This window comes from Trachypithecus francoisi, unplaced genomic scaffold, assembly GCF_009764315.1.
Source record: "Trachypithecus francoisi isolate TF-2019V2 unplaced genomic scaffold, Tfra_2.0 Lachesis_group17, whole genome shotgun sequence".
Lineage (NCBI taxonomy): Eukaryota > Metazoa > Chordata > Mammalia > Primates > Cercopithecidae > Trachypithecus > Trachypithecus francoisi.
This window is the reverse complement of record NW_022681462.1, coordinates 45,235,849-45,254,576: the sequence shown is the minus strand read 5'-3', so window position 1 is coordinate 45,254,576 and position 18,728 is coordinate 45,235,849. Positions and strand designations below refer to the sequence as shown.

General features: G+C 43.5%; 1 long non-coding RNA gene across 1 annotated transcript in view; it reads right to left on the bottom strand.

The window, feature by feature from the left end:
• Positions 1–6,399: 6,399 nt before the first annotated feature.
• The window catches only part of LOC117062248, a 41,947-nt gene continuing 29,618 nt past the window's right edge, over positions 6,400–18,728 (bottom strand). The window contains exons 2-3 of the long non-coding RNA XR_004428272.1: positions 9,154–9,251; positions 6,400–6,483 (exon numbers count right to left, since the gene is read on the bottom strand). This is a non-coding gene — a long non-coding RNA (uncharacterized LOC117062248). The remainder of the gene's footprint in view (positions 6,484–9,153; positions 9,252–18,728) is intronic.

Genomic DNA, 18,728 nt, shown 5'->3' with positions numbered 1-18,728 from the left:
CCAGGAAACAAATGACAGAGAGGAGGGTTAGGGACTGGAATGAAAATCCTTAACCCTTTCTAGGCGTTGTTAAAATGATCACCTGGGAGGCCATCAGACCTGAGTGCCTCAAGTGTCCCAAGTTCTTATGGAAGCAAACCAAGACCCAACTCAGTTACACTGAGGACGCAACCAGTCAGAAACCACCAGTCAATCTTGGACTAGGGACTTTTCAATTATTGCTCCACTTTGACCAATTAAACATTTCCCCTACCCTGCTTCCCATTCACTCTATAAAAGTCCCCCCACATGCTCCTTCAAAGGAGGCCTGAATCATTCTGGCTTGGAGTGCCAGATTCATGAATCATTGCCTGCTCAGATAAACTCTTCAAAATGTTAACCGGTCAGAGTTTACCTCTTAACAGTTCCTATTCTATTTTTTTCCAGCTTGGTAGAATTAGAGTTCATACTTGAGGAGTCTAATGATCAGTCTTCTCCAAAGAGGTTTTTCATCAGTGGAAGATCCTCCCAGCCGTTCTCTGTTATCAGTGCCCTTTCTCTCTCTACATTCGTAGATTGTTGGTCTAGGTTCACAGAGGTTGATCTAGGCCACAGAGGTGTCCTGTGGGCCAAGAATTCCAGCCATTTGGTATGGCTGGGAGCTATGAATAAACTTTTTATACTTTTAAACAGTTGTTATAAAAACAACAGAAATGACAAAGAAGAATATGTGACCCACAATGCCTAAAATATTTCCTATCTGATCCTTTACAGAAACTATTTTCTGACCCCTAGTTTAGGAGAACCCCCCAGCAGGCCTGTTCTGTAGACAGAGGCCCTGGATGACCATCAACCCAGCCCTGCTGTAGGCACCACAGCCATGCAGGCACCACTGTTGCACACCTGCTCCATGGAGAGAGGGCAGAGGAGGAGAGAACGGAACAAAAATTGAGTAAAGCCAAATTTGGTTTTACAAATGAATAAATATTGACAAACACCCTAGGCCCAGCCGTGGCTGGAACAGAGCATGCCGCAAGACCACCATGCATGGCTGGCACAAACATCCAGGCCCTGGAGTCCTCTCTTCCCTCACAGCCTGCCCCGTCAGCAGTGCTTTCTCCAGTATGTACATCTGGGCTCTCTCGGCACATGGTAATGTCTTTACTCTCACTGGGTGCTTCAGAATCCCTCCTCAGGAAGAAGAGGCAGTGCTCCCCAGAGACCTCTTTTCATCAAGGAGGGCTAAGCATTGGGCTGAGGGCAGCAGGAATCAGGGACCCTCCGATGGGTCTAAGACAATCAGGGGTCCTCAGCTGTCTGCAGGCCACCCTGGAGTGCTGTCTTTGTTGGCAATGTGGACTGTTTCCAGCAGAGTTGTCTCCTTCAGGGTCATTGCTCTTGTCAGTCTCTGGGCACCACCTTCCACCCAGGGGGCACATTGGGAGAGTAGAGGTGAAGTGGTCGCACCTCCTTGGTGGTGCTGGTTCTCTTCCTTCTCGCCCTCCACCCAGCTGGCCCTGGCCCATGATCAGTCTCTGCATTTCAGTGACTCCCAAGCACGCTGTGGCTTCCACTTTCCTCATTCTGAAGACTCTTCATGAGAACAATCAACCATTCATGTTCCATCTTCACCATAAGCCAAGCAAGAAAGAGACCCCTTGCCTTTCATGAGATTCTTGGCAGTCCTCTGGGAAATCTCCCTCCCCACGCAGCTTCTCTGCATGTGCCCAGGGCCACCACATCTTCTTGGGGACACACTCACATGGCCAGGTCCTGGAATTGTCTTACATTGGGTTGGCAACTCGTTCTTGGAAACCCCATGGAATGTGTCACACCAACTTCCTCCAAACTCTACCAAGCAGAACTCAGGGATTTTAGCCCTTTCTGTAAATCTCTATCTGCCTTGGTTGACCATCCCTGAATTGACTCGTCTGTGCCTTAACTGGGGTTAAGTGAGGAAGGCCCAGTCAGAGCAGAGCATGATTTGAGTTCAGACAAACAGAAGATGTGTCCGACCTACCCCAGCTGACTAAGGCAGCTGGCCTCAGTCGGTTCAAGTTGAGTTTCTGGGTCGGCTTACACTGGGTCTTATGTGGATGAATGAGAAGGCTCCTGAGGATCCATATTTGTGAATATAGGTGTCCTGGGTGAGGATCGCATGGGAGTCCCAGAAATCCAGATGTCATCAGACCCTCGCAGCCTTCTTCCCAAAGTTCTGAGGCGCACTCCCAACAGCGGGAGCCTGTGCATGGTAAAGGGCCTGCCTCCCTTTGAAACTTGTAGGGGAAGTACGCCCAGCTCTCCAAGCCAAGAGAGGTCCCAGGCCACCACAGCTCTCATCCTCCTAAGGCAGGAGTTTTTCTTCCACCCACCTTCCCATCTGGAAGCACCTCCTTGGAAGTGGTGTACCTGTTGTGGTCCCAGGAATAAGCAGGTGGACATAGAAGGGACCAGTGGTTTATGTGGGCCATGATAGCAAGGACCGTCAAGTCAGTGCAGGTGCAGTTTTCAGATGGTGACCTGAACATGGCCTCCAGCTGGAAGGTGAGGATCAAGAAGGGCTATGCATGGCTGATGGACAGCTCTCCACATGTTAGGTCATCCTCAGTGTGCAGCTGGATTGCTGTGGGCTTGTGGGTCATCAGGCCTCCAGGAGCAGTCATTAGTGATGTCCACTCACAGAGTTCAGCCCTAGGTGCAAAGTTTAGCAGAAAAAGGTGGACTAACTGACTAGTGTTTGGTCCACCCCTAGGTTTAAAACTCTAGAGTCCAGCATGTCCCTAACCAGAAGGCCACTGGCTGCCCCTCTAAGCTCCAAACTGATGGAGAACATCCCCGACCACCACCAGCACCAATCATGGAAATTAGTGAATACAGGTGCAGGGAGAGGCAGACCAGGCTGGCTTCCGACACAAGACTCAGTGTAGAATCAGCTGCAACAGCCAAATAAAAGTTCAGATGCCCTCCCCAGAAATTCATGTGGACATGAGCCTAAGAAACTAGCACAAAATATCTCCAGTCATGCCCCTTGAGGTCCCAGGGAGCTGGAATTTGAGGGAATGTCAGGTCACATCCTGGTTGTAATCAAGCATGAAACTGCAATCAGTCACAGCACTTTGGCATAACTGCACCCCAGGCTGAATGTCCAAAGGCTGTTTGCACAGGCAAAACCTTAGGAGCATCCTGCTAGGGGCTGGTGTGCCAGGCAGACATTATTGTGAAATCCCACAGTGTGCAAGCAACCTGTGCCATCCTGTATTTGGGTTTGGGTTGCCAGAAGCAGATCCTGGTATGAGGGTTTCTGTGCAAGTGATTTATTTAAAAATCTTCCTAGAGAGAATTATCAGGGTGTTGTGAGGCAGGCTGGAAAGGAAGTAGCCAAGCAAGGGTATGGACTTAGCACAGTCCTAGGTGCAGCATGATCCTCAGGGAGGCAATGCAAGGACTGTCCTTACTTTAGGAAGGGAACTGGGCTTTCCTGGGGCATCTCACAGTCACTCCCTTTGAGATGCCCTAGAGCAATGTCAGCTCCCAGACCTGTCTTCTCTGAGCCTGCACTCTCTAAGCCTCTGGGCAAAGCCACTCAGTCCCCAAGGTCCAGGCTCATAGAAGAAAGAGTAGGGGGTGAGGCGAGGACTGGTGGTGGGGGTCCGAGGGCATCTGGGCAGAGCACTAGGAACTCAGCTTCATTACGAGGGAGCATCAGTGAGGATGAACCCACTTCTGAATCCCACATGAGAAATCCAGCACTATGTGAGTGCCACTGAGAACCTTGAGCTCTGTATGGTTGAAAAGCTTCCTTCTGAAGCTGGAGCTGAGTAGTCGCTGAATACAGGGTGCACATGGGGGTTGAGGATGGCGATGAACTACAGTGGTGGCACATGTGGGACTGACTGATCTGCCAGGTCAGCATTGATCTGTGAGCTCTGCCCTGGTCTTTGCCAGCCAAGCTGGGGGCCTTCAGCCTTAAGGGGAAGTCCCCCTTCTTATCCCACCACACCCTGCTGCCCTGATACGGAGTGTGGCTACTTAGGTAGGAAACACCTAGAATGTGAGATGCAACATTCTAGCCCCTTTCCATGGGGCAGGGGGTACAGGTCCAAGCCAGGGAGGTCCTAGGACAGGCTGTTTCCTATTCAGGGCAGCAGGCCCTCCTGTAATTGAGAGACCTGGAGTCGGAATCGAAAGTCACAGAAACGAAGATGGAACCTGAGACCAGGAAGCTGGAAAACACACTCTGGGGAGGGCCCGTGGCATGTCTCACGACTAAAACACAACACTGAAAGCACAGGGGATGTGGAAGGAACAGGAGGAACGGGGAAAGTAAACAATCAGAAAGGATCCCTGGGAAAATGCCTGACTGCTGGGCTATGATGATGACAAAACTCATAGGCAGACTTGCTCCACTTAAACTAAAGGGACAAAATAATGGTTTGTTTTTTGAGTATATTAAATGGATCTTTACTTAATTTCTGAAAGCAAGCTGAAAATATAAAACTACTATACTTTTCCAGTGACGTTGAATATTATAATGAAATCTGATTGCGATATATCGATGATAGCTAGATATAGAGATAGAGATAGAAAGAGATAGAGATAGAGATATATACAGACAGAGCAAGAACTGGTTTTCAGTGTATTTAGCCATGTGAGTACACCTTGATGCCCGCACGCCATGGGATTTCACAGACATGTCTGCCTGGCAATCAGTCCCCAGCAGGATGCTCCTGTCTTCCAAGGGTTTGCCTTGGCAAGAAGGCTTTGTACATTCAACCTGGTGTGCCATTATGCCAAAGTCAATCTAAAGCTGAAAAACTACTTGGAAATAATAAAGCCATCTGAACACAAGGCTTTACATAGTGTGCCTATGAAGGTCTGTGGTTAAAAGCCTTGAATTTCAGCCTCGTTTCTGGAACATTGTCATAAATGTTAGTCGACAATCTATAGAACTGAAAGTCTTTTATTTCTCAGGCACAGGGACCTGACTCATGCTTCTCAAGCACACTTATACCTCTGTCAACCCATCCAAGGGCATTTCACTTTAAATATATTTCTGATTAAGAGATGGGGATTCAGGCTGGGCGCAGTGGCTCACACCTGTAATCCTAGCACTTTGGGAGGCTGAGGCAAGCGGATCACTTGAGGCTAGGAATTCAAGACCAGCAATGGCCAACATGGTGAAATCTTGTCTCTACTAAAAGAAAAATACAAAAAATTAGCTGTCCTTGGTGGTGGGTACCTGTAATCCCAACTACTTGGGAGGCTGAGGCAAGAGAATCACTTGAACCTAGGAGGCAGAGGTTGCAGTGAGACAAAATAGCACCATTGCGCTCCAGCCTGGGCGACAGAGCAAGACTCCATCTCAAAAAAAAGAGAGAGAGAGAGAGAGACGGAACATTATGTTTCCAGCTGAGTGGGAGATGGAAATAAGAAAACACTCTAAGGATCCTTCCAACCTAGAGCCTATGAACTTGAAATTCAAATGTGAATAGATCATCTTCTCCCTTCAAAAGCTCCAAATGGCACCTCTATGTGATTTCCTCCCACATCTAATTCTCTAGTTCCAACTATTCTGCAGGATTATTATGTTTTCAACTGCCCAGTGGATCTTCCCATCTCCACATGTAATATCCCTCCACAGTACCTCAGTGTTGGAAATGTTTAAAATGACCCTCCTCCTGCTGCTGCTTCTCCTCCTTAACCATTTATTCCTTGTAATTTCTGATTTCCAATTGCTGTTTATGAAAGCAGTATTGTATTGGGTATCTTTCAACTTGATGTCCAGTAACTTAAATACTATGATATAAAAGTAATAATACTTAAGCATTATAATTTAAAATCAATACATCTTCTGTTACTTGATGGGGATAAGAGAAGGAAGAAAACAAAGACTTTGCTTAATATACATTTATATATACACATTCATAACAAAAAATACTCATGACAATTACAGCCCTCACTTCTGTAAATGGTCATGTGGTCATAGCTGATATTTACAACTACCTTCTTCCACTATCCATTCCATATTCCCATGCTTTCAAAAAACACCTCAGCTAGTCATGCACCATTACCTGGTAAGGTTACCCAAGCCTTCATCCTGAAGGGTCTGGACCATAAGTATTCCTGCCCGAATTCAGCTGTAGTTTTCCACTGAACTTAATCACAAGGCATGGTATACAAACACTCAAAGTTATCTCCTGGATTCCAGACAACTCTTGCTTATTTCTATTGTGGAGCATGGGGGCCATGGACATTTGGGATACTTCTTTATGTAACTTACTTGTGCCTTTATGGCCTGCTCAGGCCCAATCATATATACATCACTTCTATTTCATGGTGAGTTGCTGCTCTGCACGCCCAAGTTTATGACTTTGTGGATTAGATAATAGTTCATGATGGGCATCTCAGGTCACGTGGTAACTTGGGGGTCCATGGTTAAGCATTCAGTCTCTACCTCGGCCCAATAGCAGTCCAAGAGCTGTCTCTCAAAAGGAAAGTAGTTATCTGTGGAAGATAGCATTGGCTCACTCCAAAATCGTAAACACCTGTGCTGTGATTCACCTGCCAAAGATTCCACACAGCATCCCTGTCTGCCACTGACACCTCAAGCACTATTGGATCTGCTTGGTCATGTGGCACAAATGGCAGAACAGCTTGTGCAGCAGCCTGGACCTATTTGCAGAGACTTCTGCTCTTCTGGGTCCTTCTTATAATGAATTTTCAGACTGCTCAGCAAATGGCCTGATGTAAGACACACAAAGAGGAAGATGATGCCTCCAAAATCCCAAGAGGCCTACTGAGCATTGTGCCTCGTTTTTGGTAATGGAAGGGAAAAGATGCAAGAACTTACCCTTCACATGAGAAGGGTATTTCAACATGCGCCACACCACTGGACGCTTATAAATTTCATGGAGGCAGAAGGCCCCTGAATTTTAGTCAAATTTATTTCTTATCCTCTGACACTCAAATGCTGAACCAATAAGCCCAGAGTGGTTGCTACTTCTCGCTCACTAGGTCCAATCAGCATAATGTCATCAATAAACAGAACAGTGTAATATCTCATGGAAGAGAAAGGTGATCACATCTCTGTGAACTAAATTATAACACAGAGCTGGAGAACTGATAGAACCCCAAGGAACAATAGTGAGGCGTGATGTGACCTTGCAGGTAAAAGCAAACTGCTTCTTGTGAGCGTTATGGACAGGTATGGAGAAAAATGAATTTACCAGATGAATAGCTACACGTCAGTTCTCAGGGATGTGTTAATTTGCTCAAGCAATGAAACCACACCTGGGGTAGCAACTGTAATTAGTGTCACCATCTGGTTAAACTTATGATAATCCACTGTCATTCTTTAAGATCCGCTTGTCTTCCACTCAGGAGAGTTCCATGGGGATGTGATGGGAGTCACCATCCCTGCATCTTTCAAATCCTTGGTGGTGGCAACAATCTCTGCAGCCCCTCTAGAAATGTGGATTTGCTTTTGATTTACCATTTTCCTAGGAAAAGGCAGATCTAGTGGCTGCCACTTGGCTTTTTCCACCTTAAGAGCCCTCACTCCACAAGTCAAGGGAATAATGTGATAATTCTGCCAGCTGCTGAATTGTGCATTTCAGAACTGGGGAAATACCCACAGGACGGGTTCAGGAACACACTGGACCCACTGTGAGAAGGACCTGAGCTGAATTCCATTGGTCATCTGACCACCATAAGCCCCTACTCTGACTGTCGTGGGCCACAGTGGAATTCTGGATCTCTGGAACTTAGTGTCAGTTCACGGCCCATGTGTTTAGTAGTGTCCCAAGGGTCTGATTATTTTCTTTTCCTCAATGCATGTCACCCTGGTAAAAGATAATAAGTCCTTCTGAGGAAGGCTGGAAGAAAGATTGTAAATGTTGGTGGTGTACTGAGGCCCATCCTCAAAGAAAGCACAAACAAAATTTAAAAGTAAGTAAATGGAGCTTCATCAAAATTACAGACTTTGGACTTCAAAAGATACTATCAAGAAAGTTTAAAAAAAAAAAAAAAAACCTGTAGAATAGAAGAAAATATTCATTAATCCTGTATCTGACAAGGGACTTCAGCCTAAAATATATAAAGAACTCTTACGACTCAAAATAAAAATGGACAAACAGTCCAATTTTTAAATGGGCAAATTTATATCAATCCTTCATATTTCTTTGATTTATGAAAGAACAAATATTGCAACATACAGAAGATCAGAGGAAGGAAAGGAAGAAGCAGAAGCTAGAAAAATCTAGATTGTCCTCATGAGCCAGACAGAGGATGGCAGAAGCTGGCCCAAGTCTGGAGCTGGCTGAAGATGATGCCAATCTCTTTGCAGCAAAGTCCCCAAAGCAGGTGGATTGTGTGGATGGATCTTTTCACTTTCTGCCTTGTCATTTAGTCTGACAACTGAGACTCAGATAAGAGCTGAGTAAAAGGTCTCAGTCAGGCCACATGAACCACCTTCACCTCCACTAATTCAAGGAACAGGAGGTGCAAAACCCATGCCCACCTGCGTAAGTGCTGCTGCAGGTTTGATAGAAAATCATGCTCAGTCACCAGCTATAGGCAATACACGTCTCTGGGAGCTCCACCCCCACACCTCCTCTACCAACTCTTCCATCTCCCCTGTCAATGTCTTCATTAGGAGCTTCAGTGACTTCAACTGCTCTCCACCAAGACCTCTCCCACCTCCGCCTCCACCTCCAACCACTGCCTTGGGAACTCCAGCAATACCACTTCCTTCAGCTCCTTTCCACATTTTCCCCAGCCCTCTTCACCCGGCTCCTCCTCCAGCTGCTCCTCTACACAGTGCTCTCTGTTAGGAGCTAGTGCTGTCCCAGTTCAACCATCCCACAAGACATCCAAGGCTACCTCCACCCCCACCCTACCTTCTCTGTCTCCACTTGGTATTCAGCCATCATCATTTGTCATAGTTGCAGTCCTGCTCATCCTCCCTCTGGCAACATCCAGCTTCACCTACTGCTGTCCCAAGTCCCCAAGCTCCATGAATGACCCCATCTCCTCCAACACAAGTTACTTCATGAGCCAAAGTGTCATCTCCCAGCCATACCTATAGTCTGGGTTGCCAAGAGTGTACTTCTGCAAGCAGTAAGGAAAGGTGTCCAGTTACACAAAGTAGAAGAGCAGGGTGAAAAGAAAGCTCACCATGAAGACATTGAAAATGATGTTGCCACCATCCTGTCTTGCCATACTGCTGTGGAATCTAGTGATTCAGAAAATGTTTCCAAATATGATGAAGTAGCCTGATTGGAGAAAGAAATATGCATTGATAAATATTAAAAATTCAATGTAAGTGTCCTTTGTGGTGCTTGTTCTTTGAAAATGTTTGCTCATTCTAGGGTTTTACTTTATTTTCCTTATGATAAATAACTTTTCCTGCATAAATTTTTATTTCTAAGAAAAATATTAGCATCAATTTTAAACTAAATGCTTTACAGTGGTTCATTTTCTTCCCCTAATAAAATCCAATTTGGTCAGATAAACTACTAAGTGTTAAGCATGGACATCTGTTAGAGTAGTAGATTCAGTTTTTTGACACATTTTAATTGTGCACTTCGTGAATTTTAATTTACAGAAAGCCATCGAGATTGAAATCTTGAGGGCAGCTATATCTGTTAATGAGTATTTGTCCATTTCATGATGTTTGAAAAGAATAAACTGCCTTGATGACAGAATCATTCAAAAGTACATTTAACTTGTAGTGTTGAACTCTCATAAAGGAATCTTGAATTGTTTTAATATTATTTTGTTTTAAATGCTTAGCTCTTAGTTGAATGTTTCGTAGTACCCCCTTCCTCCTTATATACTGTGATGCTGCTAGCCCATAAGAGTTAAAAATTTTCCACATTAAATGCTCTGGCTTAAACATACATGTAATTATATAACTGTTAAAAAAGATTTTTGTAATGGGCAAAGGACTTGAATAGACATTTTTTCCAAGGAAGATACAAAAATGGCCAAAAGATACTCAGCTTAATGAGTCATTAAGGAAGACAAATTAAAACCACCATGAGATGCCATTTCCTACTCTTTGGGATGGCTATGATATAAAAGGAAGATGATAACAACAGTTGGTGGAGGATGTAGAGAAATTTTATCCCTCATACACTGGGGGTAGGAATGTAAAATGATGCAACTACTTGGGAAAATAGTCTGGCAGTTCCCCAAAAAGCTCAATAGAGTCACCATTTGACCCAGCAATTCCACTTCTAGGTATATACTCAAAAGAAATGAAAAGATCTGTCCACACAAAAACTTATACTGGATGTCTATAGTGGCATTACTCCCAAACCTAAAAGAAGGAAACAACCCAAATGTCCATCAACTGATGGAAGGATACACAAAATGTAGCATATTCTTAGAACAGAATACTATTCAGCCATAAAACGGAATGAAGTGCGAGACAGGATACAACATGGGTGAATCTTGAAAAGATAACGAAATTAAAATGTAAGATTGAGAATATTATGAAAGAAGCCTGTCATAAAAGGCCACATACTGTGTGATTCCATTTATATGAGATGTCCAGACCAGGGAAATCTACAGGGATATAAAGTAGAATTGAGATTGTGAGGGCTGGGAGCAGGAGGCTGGAGGATGGCATCTAAAGAGCGCAGCATTTTGGGAGGGTGATGAAAATGTTCTAAAATTGATTGCGGCACAACTCTGAATATGCTAAAAAAAAAAAAAAAAAAACACTGAATTGTACATTTTAGGTGAGTGGGTGAATTGTATAGTGTGTGAATTATATCTAAATAAAGTTGTTACAAAAAGAAAAAAAGATCAGCAATATGGGGCCTTCAGGATGACACTGGCAACTCACATGAGGAGAATGATCACAAAGAAGCCAGAGGTGCAGGGAGGAAAAAGTTTACTGAAAGTGACTTTTATGTCAAGTTCAAGAGTTTCCTCTTTATTCTATACAGCAGAGTGGGCAAGTCAAAGCTCACTGCCTGTTTTGGTAAATAAAGTTTTATTGGAACACAGCCCCAACCATCTGTGTAATGTTGTCCGTGGCTGCTGTCACAAATCAGCGGCCGACTTGAGTAGCTGCAACCGACACCATGTGATTGGCAAAGCCTAAAGCAGTCACCACTCGGCCTCTTAAAAAGAAAGCTTGCTGATCCCTGCTACGCACAAGGTGAAGCCTCTGGGATGTTTAGGAAGGTATCTCTGCTGGCTACTTGGAGGGTGGTTTGATGGAGAACAAGGAGAGCACACTTGCTCCAGTACCGTATTCTTTCTTCTCACAGGCCCCCAAAACTTCGTAAGTCTCTTTCTCTTCCCCAGAGCCGTCAGCTCCTGTTGGAACCTCCTGCCTCTCTCTCTGCTGGGGACTCCACGAAGGGAAGCATGGCCCAGCATTCTACTTCCCCCTGCCCCTAAGACTGGGGTTGCAGACTCTTTCATTTTGAGATTTTTGTGTCTCATCACTATAAGGAAATAAAGAGGGAAGTAGCAAAATCCACAAGTGCTAAATTCCATAAATCATATAAAGCTCTCATAAAGCTCTTATGTCTTTGTTTTCTCATTTCCTAACGCAGTGCCTGGTGATCAATGAATAGTGAATGAATGAATGAATGAATGAGTGAATGAATGAATGGTGATCCTTGCTAGTTTACTATGGAAATCTCAGTATCTCTGTATGCCTTCTCTTTTATTTCTGAGGGGAGAGTTCTTTGTGTCATTCTGTGTGTTTTTATAGAATTCCTAGGCTCCCTCCAAGTTTCTGGCTTTCTGTAACAGTATCATGATGCCAGCATCAACATTTAAACTAGTGCCAGCCCCATGAGAAGGAGATTTAAGGGCAGACCCCTTAAATCTCACAGGAACTGAGAGCACATGGCCCTCTCTCTGTGGCCTGATTTTCACAGAAGCTGTTCACTCAGTGATTTCCTCCCACTCTGGAGAATGAATTCACCCTTGGTGTGCTTATCCCCAGAGGACAAAAATCCAACTCTGATTTTGTACCTAGGTGTGGCCAGTGCTATCAAAGGTAAACTCATTAATCAACATCCTGATAAGGTTATCCCAGAAAATGAGTTATTGGAGAAGAAAGCTGTAGCAACATAGGAGCTGCAGCTCTGCCAGGATGTGGCCACACACCTCAATGGTGGGGCCAATGGCAATCGGGCCTTCATGCTGCCAGTTAACCCTGAGTCAGGGTTCTCAGATAGCCCATAAGCAGGACCTGACTAATGGCCCTTTCAGCAAAACCAGGACCTGAACCCTAACTTCCTCACCTTATGATACACTACTTGTCCCTAAATGCCGAGTGTAAGTAATCAGAGAGACAAAGAGACAGACGGAGAGAGAATGTATTTGTAACTTTTCGTTTTTTTCGTTTTGTTGGAAAAAAATATATATGCATTTTAATATATTCAATCAGATTACCAAAGGCCCTTCAAACTGTACCATTTTATCTCTTACTAATAGTATTTTTTTATATACTTTAAGTTCTGGTATACATGTGCAGAATGTGCAGGTTTGTTACATAGGTATACACGTGCCATGGTGGTTTGCTGCATCCATCAACGAGTCATCTACATTAGGTATTTCTCCTAATGTTATCTCTTCCCTAGCCGCCCACCCCCCAACAGGTTCTGGTGTGTGATGTTCCCCTCCCTTTGTCCATGTGTTCTCATTGTTCAACTCCCACTTATGAGCTTTTCTTTTAGTCCTTTAAAAGAAATGGATTAAAACATTAAATATAAAATATGCTATTAATTTGATACGTGTGTGGAATTCTTAGCCCTTTAAAAGACAAGAATACATTTCAGATGACCTTGACCTTGGCTAGTAAGAAAAATGTCTTCAAAAAGTGATATTGCTCCACACCTTCAACCATCAAATTACCCTTTGCACTTAACATGTGAGACCCCAAGGATGAGCGAACTTCCACAGAGGAGAGAGTGAGTTATACCTGTTTTAAACATGTGGCCAGAGCACCCTCAGGTATTTGGGGAGGGGATTCAGGGTTAAGCTCTGCTGTGAGAAAGTAGCTGAGGCCTTTTGCCTCCAGAAATCCAGCCTGGAGGCCTAGCCTTGAGAGAAATGACTCAGCAAGGAATACATCTCATGTTGGTGCCAATCCCACTACTCTACATTCACCAGGAAACAAAGCTAGATAGCAGGTGGCCTTAAAATGGAGAGTGATGTGGTATTCAAAAGCCTCAATTAGAGAAGCAGCCTGCTGGGGTTCAAATCCGCACTCTGCAGCTGTAATCTGGAGCAAGGTATTTACCCCTCACTGTCATCATGACAGGGAAATAATAATAGCAGCCACCTCACAGGGTTACTAGAGGTCTACGTGATGTAATAAAAATGTGAAATTCCCAGAATTGTACCAGTTATATAGTAAGACATATTATATCATTGTTAATATCATACAGAGATATTTTGACTTAAAGAAAAGCTTCTAAACAGTAAAATGCGGAAGTTTGTTTACCGAAACATGGATACCTTGAAGAACAATAACTATAGTGTCAAAATAACCCACTTGGATTGGCTGATATCTATATCTGGTACATAGACCTACAGATAAATATGGACTTTATAAGCCCGCTGTGTACTTGGATGGCCAAGAATTATAACAATTTCTGGAGAGAAGTGTATTAGATTAGGAAGTCCTGGAAGAACTGATGCAGAAGAAACAGGCTCAATCACCAAGACCCTGTCATTGGCCCCATAAGACTATTACAGTTCAGTGGGACAGTGAACTACCCAATGTCACAGTCATCTACACTCTACCTGCTGAGAGGCTGCAACCCAGAGTCTGTGCCTGCTGAAGTTCTTTTCAGAAGTCAAAAATTCTGCCCCTTCAATTACCCTCTACAACCTGGTTCTGTATTGCCCCATACCCTCTAAAGAACCAGTCTAAAACCCACCAGATTTATTTGGATATATCTTTCAGTTCCGCCCATCTTTTGGTTTTAGTTGCTGAGCTAGAAAGCATTAAGAAAACAGGAATCTGCTCTGGAGAAAAATATCATTATATTCTGATTGGAGAAGAACCTAAATTGAGTAGAAAACGTGGAAAACATAGAAAGACAGAAAGAAAAAGCAACTGTAATTGGATCCTAGCTTCTCATCATCACTAAAATTTTATATATCCTGACCTTTTGATTTTAGACATTCTGGTGGTTGGGTAGTAGTGATATAATTGTGATATAATTTTCCATTGAATTTATTTAAAATAGCATGAGCCGGATGCAGTGGCTCATGCCTGTAATCCCAGCACTTTGGGAGGCTGAGGCAAGTGGATCACTTGAGGCCAGGGGTTCGAGACCAGTCTGGCCAACATGGTGAAACCCCATCTCTACTTCTAATACAAAAAATTAGCCAGGTGTGGTGGTGTGCACCTGTAATCCCAGGTACTTGGGAGGCTGAGGAAGGAGAATCGCTTGAACCCAGGAGGTGGAGGTTGCAGTGAGCTGAGATTGCACCACTATACTCCAGCCTGGGTAACAGAGTGAAACTGTGTCTAAAAAATAACTAAATACATAAATAAAATAGCTTATTTAATTACTTGATTTGATGTATTTATCTGGTAATTACTGATGTTAGCATCTTCATGTATTTATTGGTCAGATCATCATTTGTGAAGTACCTGTTCAGGTCTCTTGCCCAGTTTTCTATTTAACTGTCAGTCTTTCTCTCATAGATTTGTAGGAGTTCTTTATATAATCTGGATATAAATTTTTTAACAACTTCTATGTTACAACTATCTTCTTCCACCTTGTAGCTTGCCTGGTGGGAGGTGGTTGAATCATCGGGGCAGGTTTTCCCCATGCTGTTCTTGTGGTAGTGAATAAGTCTCACGAGATCTGGTGATTTTATAAAGGGCATTTTCCCCTTCACAGGCTCTCTTGCCTGCTGCCATGTAAGATGTGCCTTTGCTCCTCCTTTACCTTCTGCCGTGATTTTGAGGCCCCCCCAGCAATGTGGAACTGTGAGTCCGTTAAATCTCTTTTTCTTTATAAATTACGCAGTCTCAGTTATTTCTTCTTAGCAGTATGAAAATGGATGAATGCAATCACATTCAACAAGCAATTCCCACATCCTTCCCCCATTCCCACCCCCAGTGACACATCCCATCCCAAGAGATGAGTACGGCTAACACAGGGATAGAGACTTTGGTGTGTCTTTTTCCATACAGTTGTTGATGGACAAAACATTTTTTACAAAGACAGACTCACACCGAACACATCATTTTGTAATATGCTGTTTCGCTCACTATATGATCAGTTATTCAGTGTCCTAACATATGTATAAAACATTATTTATTAATCTGAGAAAGCCTAAAAGTGTGTGGGACTATCATGGGTCTACTTTTCTATGTTTTTGAAAGGTTCAATTATCACACATCATAGACCCAGAAACTTGCACAGGAAGGCCCCAGTTAAAAATTGACTGTGCTCAAAGGATACTTTCAGTCTTTTGAAACTTGAAAGATATTTTCCCAAGAAACAATGCTGAAATGAGTACTAGGTTCTCAAGATTAGAGTAATATCTACAATGAACTCACAAGGTAGCTGAAATACCAGGCACTCCAAATGAAACATAAGTAAAAAGATAACACTACTGCAAAACTAGCTATCAAATAAAACAGATTACTGCATTTACTTGAATGTCTGTGCCTTAAAACAAAGTGCCAATTTAGGTAGAGAAAATGGTAAATGAAGTTGAAAAGTACTATGGAATTTTGAAAGAAACTTCTATTTTTTCAAAGCTCCAAAAACTGATATTAGTGTGGTATGGGTTGCATTGAGTCCCCCTCAAAAATGTTGAAGTCTTAACTCCCAGTGCTCGTGAATGTGACTTTATTTGGAAATATGGCATTTGCAGAGGAGATCATTAGGGTGAACCCTAATCCAATATGACTGATATCCTTATAAAAGGGGGAAATTTGGACACAGACACACACAACACATGAGGATGAAGACAGAGATTGGGGTGGCGCCTGCAAACCACCAGAAGCTGGGAAAGAGGCATGAAACAGAGCTCCCCCACAGCTCCAGAAGGAGCCCATACTACACCTTGATCATGGACGTTTACTTATCAGAGCTGTGAAACAAGAAGTTTCTGTACCTTAAGCCACTCAATTTGTACAGAAGCCCTAGGGAACTCATGCAATGTGATTCTTCATTATTTCTAACTTTGCGTCAATCACATCTCAGAATTTCTCTCTCCCTTAATACAAATGTGCCACATCCCCATGCCAACAGCCATCAGCCATGCCTGGAGTGGGGCCGAGGTCAGCAAATAGAAGGATGAGTAGGAGAATATGAAGGGAAGGAGACAGCAGAAAGTGAGGGAGAAAGAGATTTGTTCCATCTTTCCCTGGGTGACTGGACAAGAATTAGATAAGAAAAGGGAAAGGGAGAATTAAAGCCAATGAGCATTGCAAAGTGAGAAAAACAGCTTGAGAGACATGTAATTCTGTGAATTGTGGATGGTCAAAAACAGAAGCAACAATTTTAAACAACAAGGGAGCACAGGCCAGGAGAATGCTGAGCCAGTTTCCTGGATAATAAGTGAGATCCATGAAGTTACAAAGGAGTCTGAGTTTGCCCACCTAGTACTACAGGACCTGCAGGAAACAACTCATCTGCTCTCTTGCAGACTTGGTCAAAGGATCTGTGTGACTGAGGCAAGTGTTATAAAGCTTGCCCCAAGCAGTTGCAGCTGTAGGAGGTAGTGCACCCAGAAGGGATGGATATGTCCAGCGGGGAGACCTTTGCTCCCGCTGCTCCTCAAAGCCAGCCTGTTGGAACGCAGGCACCTTCCACTTCGTGCCAGTGACACAAAGCAGCTTGGCTACTTTTCCCAGTTGTAAATCGTGATCAGATCCCTCACAAAACTCTTCCAGGAGGCAATGGTGGCTTTGGTCTTTCTAGTGGACAGAGTATGCTTTGTAGACATTTCCCTAACTCCAAAGAGAGCACACTTTACCTGGTTCTCAGAAACAGCTTAGAAAGTTCCAGAGCTACATGAATCACAAATCAGTGAAAATCCATGTGGATGGATTACGTATAAAGCAGGGCAGGGACTAGGGGGAGGTAAGGGCACAGCATTGAAGGAGGCACTCATTGTCTTGCACAGCCTTGGAGTGAGTGTCTCCTTACATTTTGCCCCTTAGTTCCCTCATCCAAGTCCCAGTCCTGGTGAAAACCAAAGTTTTTGTTTCATTCATTTGTTTATTCATTCAATAAGTACATCAATCCAGTTGAATGAGTACATGGTGACAGACTATTCATTGAGCTCGTACTATAGCCCATTCTGGTTAAAATATGTTCATTAAAAAATGGTACAGGTGGTCTTAGAGACAGGCCCCAGTTGACACACTGGGAGGGTAGTTGATTTCCTCATTAAAGTAAAAAGAGAAAATTTGCTGTAAGAGAAGGGCAAATTAATCCTATTGACCACACACTGTTTGATCCAATTTATATAAAATGTCCACAATAGACAAGTCTATAGACACAAAGTAGATTTTTGTTTCTTAAAGCTGGACATGGGGGTAGGAAGAATGAGACATGACTATTAATAAATATGAGGTTTCATTTTGGGGTGATGAAAATATTACAAAATTGATTGTGATGATGGTTGCACAACTAAAAACACTGAACTGTACACTTGGGTGAAGTGCATGGTATGTGAATTTGATCTCAATAAAACTTATTTTTAAAAAAGCATATGGTAGTTCACAGTAGAGATTGCTTCCAGCTATATAACCTAAGGAGAGGCTTCAAGGAAAAGATGGGTTCAAAGCTGAAGAATTTGACTCTGTGGAATCAGAGTAAGAACATTTTTTTAGAGATGGGATCTCACTATGTTGCCCAGGCTGGACTCCAGTAACTGAGACTACAGGTGCACAGCAGTGTGCCAGGCTAAGAGTAACAGCCCTTTGGCAGGGAGAACAGCAAGAGTGAAGCAGGGAGGCAGGAATTCATAGGATGCATATAGGGGACAGTAAGTCATTCAGTTCACCTGGTGTGTGGGGTCCATGGTGAGGATGGTGTTGTATCCTCAAGAAGGCCTTGAGCCAGGCATTCAGGAGGTTTGAGGTGGGAGGATCACTTGAGCTCAGGAGGTCAAGGCTGCAGTGAGCTATGATCATGCCTCTTCACTGAAGCCTGAGCAAAAGAGTGAGACCCTGTCTTATAAAAAATAAGAATTAATGAATTTAGAAGGTCTTGAATTCCAAGTGGAAGTCCAGAATCTGAGCCATAAACAACCAAAAGATAGCCTGATCTGAGCTGAGCTTAATTTATATGCTGAAAATATGAGAGACTAGTAGGGAAGAGATGAGAAATAAGGAGACTGCTAGAAGATTGTGCAACATCCCAGTTCATCTGCCACAAATGCGGAGGAAGCAGATACTAGCAGTGGTTACTAACTGCAAATTGTAAAGACTGTGGCCCACGCAGACGGCAAAGGCAGGGAGATGCAGCATGCAGCGCAGTGTGGCACCGATACTGGCAGACACCTTAGCAGACTTAGGGAGTTTAACTGCAGAGAAAATGAGGTTGCACTAAGAACTGTAAATCAGCCCTATGGGGCTAAAAATTGACAGCATTGGGATAAGTGGAACTGGGAAGACAGCAGAAGTAGAAAAATGAAGTTCAATTTATTAAAAAAAATAAATTGGAAACGAGGAGGAAGAAGAAGTGTTGGCAAAAAGCATCATGAGGTACAGGGTCAAACAAGACAAGGAAAGC